The sequence below is a fragment of the Apis cerana genome, unplaced genomic scaffold, assembly GCF_029169275.1.
Source record: "Apis cerana isolate GH-2021 unplaced genomic scaffold, AcerK_1.0 scaffold1_AcerK, whole genome shotgun sequence".
NCBI classification, from domain to species: Eukaryota; Metazoa; Arthropoda; class Insecta; order Hymenoptera; family Apidae; genus Apis; species Apis cerana.
Genome location: NW_026893559.1, coordinates 160,001 through 167,500, shown reverse-complemented (window position 1 = coordinate 167,500; position 7,500 = coordinate 160,001). Strand labels below are relative to the sequence as shown.

At 42.1% G+C, this 7,500-nt stretch overlaps 2 non-coding genes across 2 annotated transcripts; both read left to right on the top strand.

Moving 5' to 3' along the window:
* Window positions 1-3,469: 3,469 nt before the first annotated feature.
* LOC133667693 (small subunit ribosomal RNA) lies at window positions 3,470-5,389 on the top strand. Its single transcript, XR_009833314.1, has one exon. It is a non-coding gene; the product is annotated as a small subunit ribosomal RNA (ribosomal RNA).
* Window positions 5,390-6,931: 1,542 nt separating this feature from the next.
* Window positions 6,932-7,086, top strand: LOC133667700 (5.8S ribosomal RNA). The gene has a single exon (XR_009833321.1). It is a non-coding gene; the product is annotated as a 5.8S ribosomal RNA (ribosomal RNA).
* The last annotated feature ends 414 nt before the right edge of the window (window positions 7,087-7,500 follow it).

The window sequence follows — 7,500 nt, the reverse complement described above, 5'->3', positions numbered from 1 at the left end:
TTCGTAACTTTTCTTATCGAGAAAAAAAAAAATTATTTTTTTGAAAAAATCTATCATTGACCTTTCATTTATACCGTCATGTTAATATACTTATAATTTTATTTACTCTGAGCGATATATATAGAACGGGCGAACCGACATGATCGGGGACTTTGCGCTATACGCGTAGGACGGGCGAACCGACATGACCGGGGACTTTGCGCGTACGATCGAGCTATGGTCGAACCGACGTGACTCGGGTATTTTTTTCTTAATTTCTCGAAAAATGACCTTATAACTGGTATGTTTTTTTTCATTAATCAATCTATATTTATCCTTCGCAATTTTTTATATTGTTAATTTTTTCTGTTCCTTCATCAAAAATTGATTTTTCGTAACTTTTCTTATCGAGAAAAAAAAAATTTAATTTTTTTGAAAAAATATAATATTGACCTTTCATTTATACCGTCATGTTAATATAAATTATAATTTTTCTTTACCGGGGAACTATGAACGATATATATAGAACGGGCGAACCGACATGACCGGGGACTTTGCGTGACCGGGGACTTTGCGCGTACGATCGAGCTATGGTCGAACCGACGTGACTCGGGGGTTTTTTCTTAATTTCTCGAAAAATAACCTTATAACTGGTATGTTTTTTTCATTAATCAATCTATATTTATCCTTCGCAATTTTTATATTGTTAATTTTTTCTGTTCTTTCATCAGAAATTGATTTTTCGTAACTTTTCTTATCGAGAAAAAAAAAATTTAATTTTTTTGAAAAAATATAATATTGACCTTTCATTTATATTATACCGTCATGTTAATATAAATTATAATTTTTTTTACCGGGGAACTCTGAACGATATATATATAGAACGGGCGAACCGACATGACCGGGGACTTTGCGCCATACGCGTAAGACGGGCGAACCGACATGACCGGGGACTTTGCGCGTACGATCGAGCTATGGTCGAACCGACGTGACTCGGGTGTTTTTTTCTTAATTTCTCGAAAAATAACCTTATAACTGGTATGTTTTTTTTTTCATTAATCAATTTATATTTATCCTTCGCAATTTTTATATTGTTAATTTTTTCTGTTCTTTCATCAAAAATTGATTTTTCGTAACTTTTCTTATTGAGAAAAAAAAATTTAATTTTTTGAAAAAATATAATATTGACCTTTCATTTATACCGTCATGTTAATATAAATTATAATTTTTTTACCGGGGAACTCTGAACGATATATATAGAACGGGCGAACCGACATGACCGGGGACTTTGCGCCATACGCGTAGGACGGGCGAACCGACATGACCGGGGACTTTGCGCTATACGCGCAGGACGGGCGAACCGACATGACCGGGGACTTTGCGCCATACGCGTAAGACGGGCGAACCGACATGACCGGGGACTTTGCGCGTACGATCGAGCTATGGTCGAACCGACGTGACTCGGGTGTTTTTTTTTTATTTCTCGAAAAATAACCTTATAACTGGTATGTTTTTTCATTAATCAATTTATATTTATCCTTCGCAATTTTTATATTGTTAATTTTTTCTGTTCTTTCATCAAAAATTGATTTTTCGTAACTTTTCTTATTGAGAAAAAAAAAATTTAATTTTTTGAAAAAATATAATATTGACCTTTCATTTATACCGTCATGTTAATATAAATTATAATTTTTTTACCGGGGAACTCTGAACGATATATATATAGAACGGGCGAACCGACATGACCGGGGACTTTGCGCCATACGCGTAGGACGGGCGAACCGACATGACCGGGGACTTTGCGCTATACGCGCAGGACGGGCGAACCGACATGACCGGGGACTTTGCGCTATACGCGTAAGACGGGCGAACCGACATGACCGGGGACTTTGCGCGTACGATCGAGCTATGGTCGAACCGACGTGACTCGGGTGTTTTTTCTTAATTTCTCGAAAAATAACGTTATAACTGGTATGTTTTTTTTCATTAATCAATTTATATTTATCCTTTGCAATTTTTTATATTGTTAATTTTTTTTGTTCTTTCATCAAAAATTGATTTTTCGTAACTTTTCTTATCGAGAAAAAAAAATTTAATTTTTTGAAAAAATATAATATTGACCTTTCATTTATACCGTCATGTTAATATACTTATAATTTTTTTACTCTGAGCGATATATATAGAACGGGCGAACCGACATGACCGGGGACTTTGCGCGTACGGTCGGGCCACCGAACCGACATGACTCGGGCATTTTTTCTTAATTTCTCGAAAAATAACGTTATAACTGGTATGTTTTTTTTCATTAATCAATTTATATTTATCCTTTGCAATTTTTTATATTGTTAATTTTTTTTGTTCCTTTATTAAAAATTAATTTTTCGTAACTTTTCTTATCGAGAAAAAAAAAATTTAATTTTTTTGAAAAAATCTATTATTGACCTTTCATTTATACCATCCTGTTAATATATTTGTAATTTTTTTTACCAATTTGTATAATGATAATGATCATCGATCGAAGTCTAAGTTCCAGCGTACCCTCCGCTCGGTCTGTCGCTACAGCGGTTTTGCACCATAAGCGGCCGTGCATTAGCCCGGTCGGCGCCGACATGGTGGCCGGCCGTTCGGTTACTGTAAGAGAAGCGACGGTCCGGTGCGGCCGGGCGGAGCAGCGTCGGGCGCGTGTCCGTTCTACGATCTCGGTCGAGATACGGTACACCGCTCCTCGGGAAATACTTTCTCGACTGTTTCTGTCCGGTTCTTACCGATCTTTCTCCACACTGCATAGCCGCGAGTCGGTGTCTATGACCGAATGGCTCTTGAGCGGCAAAGCGACCTATAGGGGGACGCTGGTGACCTGTATGTATGGCTTTTGCCATGTGTACTTGTACGACTGAGCATCAACTTTTAGCCTCGAGCGATCGGGCCTTTCTAACACCTAAGGATATATAAATCTAGGGGCGTACGGGCGTGTCGATAGTACTTGTACGACTGAGCATCAACTTTTAGCCTCGAGCGATCGGGCCTTTCTAACACCTAAGGATATATAAATCCCTAGGGCGTACGGGCGTGTCGAATAGTTCTTGGGGGGCTGCAATATACGACACGTTTCGATGATGATTGAGTTTGTAAAAAAAGAAAGAAGAAAGAAAAGACGTGCGATGTTATTGTAACACCACGTTGTTAAATAAAACACAATATTATATTATAATTTTTATATATATGATATTGTGAAGTATGATTCTTGAAATTGTGAATGAACGGGGCATATTGTGGAAGTGCTGATATTACATTGGGATATGCCTCAGCGTGAATTTATATTACGCGCTTTATGAAATTAAATTTTTTCAAAAGGTTACCAAATGTTTAGCATGCTTGATACGTGCTCGAATATTTATAAAGACCTATTGTAGTCGATCGGTGAGGGGCACCGACGACGAAAAATATATATATGTCAAAATTGGCAAAATATATTAATAATAAACTAAGATCCCTGGTTGATCCTGCCAGTAGTCATATGCTTGTCTCAAAGATTAAGCCATGCATGTCTCAGTACATGCCGAATTAAGGTGAAACCGCGAATGGCTCATTAAATCAGTTATGGTTCATTAGATCGTGGACACATTTACTTGGATAACTGTGGTAATTCTAGAGCTAATACATGCAAACAGAATTCCTCTCAGAGATGGGAGGAATGCTTTTATTAGATCAAAACCAATCGGTGGCGGACGGCTCGTCCGTTCGTCCATCGTTTGTTTTGGTGACTCTGAATAACTTTGTGCTGATCGCATGGTCATCTAGCACCGGCGACGCATCTTTCAAATGTCTGCCTTATCAACTGTCGATGGTAGGTTCTGCGCCTACCATGGTTGTAACAGGTAACGGGGAATCAGGGTTCGATTCCGGAGAGGGAGCCTGAGAAACAGCTACCACATCCAAGGAAGGCAGCAGGCGCGCAAATTACCCACTCCCGGCACGGGAGGTAGTGACGAAAAATAACGATACGGGACTCATCCGAGGCCCCGTAATCGGAATGAGTACACTTTAAATCCTTTAACGAGGACCAATTGGAGGGCAAGTCTGGTGCCAGCAGCCGCGGTAATTCCAGCTCCAATAGCGTATATTAAAGTTGTTGCGGTTAAAAAGCTCGTAGTTGAATCTGTGTGTCACAGTGTCGGTTCACCGCTCGCGGTGTTTAACTGGCATTATGTGGTACGTCCTATCGGTGGGCTTAGCTCCTTGTGGGCGGTCCAACTAATATCCCATCGCGGTGCTCTTCACTGAGTGTCGAGGTGGGCCGATACGTTTACTTTGAAAAAATTAGAGTGCTTAAAGCAGGCTACCTTTGCCTGAATACTGTGTGCATGGAATAATGGAATAGGACCTCGGTTCTATTTTGTTGGTTTTCGGAACCCCGAGGTAATGATTAATAGGGACAGATGGGGGCATTCGTATTGCGACGTTAGAGGTGAAATTCTTGGATCGTCGCAAGACGGACAGAAGCAAGCATTTGCCAAAAATGTTTTCATTAATCAAGAACGAAAGTTAGAGGTTCGAAGGCGATCAGATACCGCCCTAGTTCTAACCATAAACGATGCCAGCCAGCGATCCGCCGAAGTTCCTCCGATGACTCGGCGGGCAGCTTCCGGGAAACCAAAGCTTTTGGGTTCCGGGGGAAGTATGGTTGCAAAGCTGAAACTTAAAGGAATTGACGGAAGGGCACCACCAGGAGTGGAGCCTGCGGCTTAATTTGACTCAACACGGGAAACCTCACCAGGCCCGGACACCGGAAGGATTGACAGATTGATAGCTCTTTCTTGATTCGGTGGGTGGTGGTGCATGGCCGTTCTTAGTTGGTGGAGCGATTTGTCTGGTTAATTCCGATAACGAACGAGACTCTAGCCTGCTAAATAGACGTAACTTATGGTATCTCGAAGGCCCTCGGCTTCGGTCGGTGGGTTTTTACTACCAACGTACAAACAAATCTTCTTAGAGGAACAGGCGGCTTCTAGCCGCACGAGATTGAGCAATAACAGGTCTGTGATGCCCTTAGATGTTCTGGGCCGCACGCGCGCTACACTGAAGGAATCAGCGTGTTTTCCCTGGCCGAAAGGCCCGGGTAACCCGCTGAACCTCCTTCGTGCTAGGGATTGGGGCTTGCAATTATTCCCCATGAACGAGGAATTCCCAGTAAGCGCGAGTCATAAGCTCGCGTTGATTACGTCCCTGCCCTTTGTACACACCGCCCGTCGCTACTACCGATTGAATGATTTAGTGAGGTCTTCGGACTGGTGCGCGGCCAATGTCTCGGCATTGCCGATGTTACCGGGAAGATGACCAAACTTGATCATTTAGAGGAAGTAAAAGTCGTAACAAGGTTTCCGTAGGTGAACCTGCGGAAGGATCATTAACGAATGAAACATACAAAAAGAGAATGCGTAACAAAAAGAGAGATAAACAAGGAGAAGGATAAAATGGAATTTCGATTCCATTGCAAATACCAAAATGTACTTTGTACATCGAACGAATAATGAAATCACGGAACGATGGCTTACGTGAGGAGGAAAGAAAAAGAAATCCCTTCCGTCCGTTGTATCCGTTGATTTCGATCATTTTCGAATTTTTTTCTTACCAGACACGAAAATTCGACACGAAGAGAGAGGAATAACGATAAATAAGCTCGAAGAGACGCTTGCGTGAAGGTCTATTTATCGAATAAACGGACCCGCCGTCTCGACGAGATGAATGTCGTTATGGTACGCAAAAAGATACAAAGGGACGCTTGCGTGAGATCGTCGTCGTCGTGTGTGCGTTTACGGATGCATATACGGACGCGATCCGCCGTCTCGATGATGTATATTTTTAATAAAGATTTATAAAGGTACGGTTTGCACGTACGTGTACGTATCACGTATGTATATGCATAATGGTATATACAAAATGATAAAAAGAAAAAAAAGCGCTTGCGTGAGGTCGAATTTTTAAATGACCCGCCGCTTTAATAACATTACGTCCCTACTGAAATATATTGAAAACACAAAAATAAAATGACAAATGGCTTGACAACACAATAAGGCGCTTGCGTGAGGTCTTTTTTAAATAGACCCGCCGTCTTTATGAACGTATATGCGTGCGTTGCGTATGTGTATGTATATAGATACGTGCAAGAAAAGTACCAAATTCACATTTCTGTACCTCCTTTCTCTTTTTTATTTTCGTTGCCTGAGCTCCCGTTATAAAACGGGAGATGGACGAGACCGCACACCAAGACTTTGGGATCGAACGAAGCTGTCGAGATAATGATAATCGAAAAAGCGGTAAGGACAAGTAGCGCGTCGATAGTAAAACGAAATCGAAGGATGGACGAGCCGCCGTCGAACTTTGTTTCGCGACGTTCTCTTCGATGGATACCAGTTCGACCTCTTTTCTCTTATACGCTATAATCATTCTCGAATCGTGCTTCCTACCCATGGGTGGATGGTGTGATGGTCGTCGTCGTTGTAAGCTTTAAACCGACGAAACCAAGAACGGCGAAACCAAGATGCATCGCGTCGACGTGAGCCCGATTTTATCGCTTCTTATTTAAAAGTTGAAACGTTGTTCGTTCAGAGGGAATATCGAATTATGTTCGGTTATACAGAGAGGCCATCGTGTCGTGAGTCGGACACCCGTACCGTTAGCGGATATTCGCTTCGGAAATTGGGAGGTAAGACCGCTCGAGGCCAACCGAAATTCGTATCCCATCGAATTTTATCGAGAATGCAATATATACCTGAACGAATTATAGTTTTCAATATCGAATTTTTTTAAGCGTATGGGCTCTGCGACCATGCTTCGAAGAAGAGTCGTTCTCTCCAGGTTGAGCGACGGTTTAAAAAAAAAAAGAAAGGATTCAGTATCGGGGTATCCTCGTCGTTTCCTTAATATAAAAAATAAAAAAGAAAAATACGATTACCCTGAACGGTGGATCACTTGGCTCGTGGGTCGATGAAGAACGCAGCTAATTGCGCGTCAACGTGTGAACTGCAGGACACATGAACATCGACATTTCGAACGCACATTGCGGTCCACGGATACAATTCCTGGACCACGCCTGGCTGAGGGTCGTTCACGTAACCCAAATACTGCTTGCGTTGCGTATCGTTACTCTTCGTACATTTGATCCTTTTTTTCTCTTTTGGTAATCCCCGCCGTCGTTCTTTAAAATCGAACGTTTCCGAGTCGGGTGTCAAAAATCGAGGAAAGGACAAGTTACAAGGAGGAAGATGCGCGACGTACGAGCGATTGTTGGACGTTCGTTGGCGTTCGTCGCGGTCGTGACCGAGACTACAGAATCGAAATGCATGTGCTAGCGTGTGGTATGTAACAATGAAAAATGTCACGGACCTGCGTGAGTGTTCTCGGTGTCGTGAGTCGTCCGTTTTACGTAACGGATGACCGCCCGTGTTTCACCGCTTCGTGCTCGTTTTCAACGTTATTTCGTACCCGCCACTGCTTCGATTCGTCCGTCTTTGGATCACG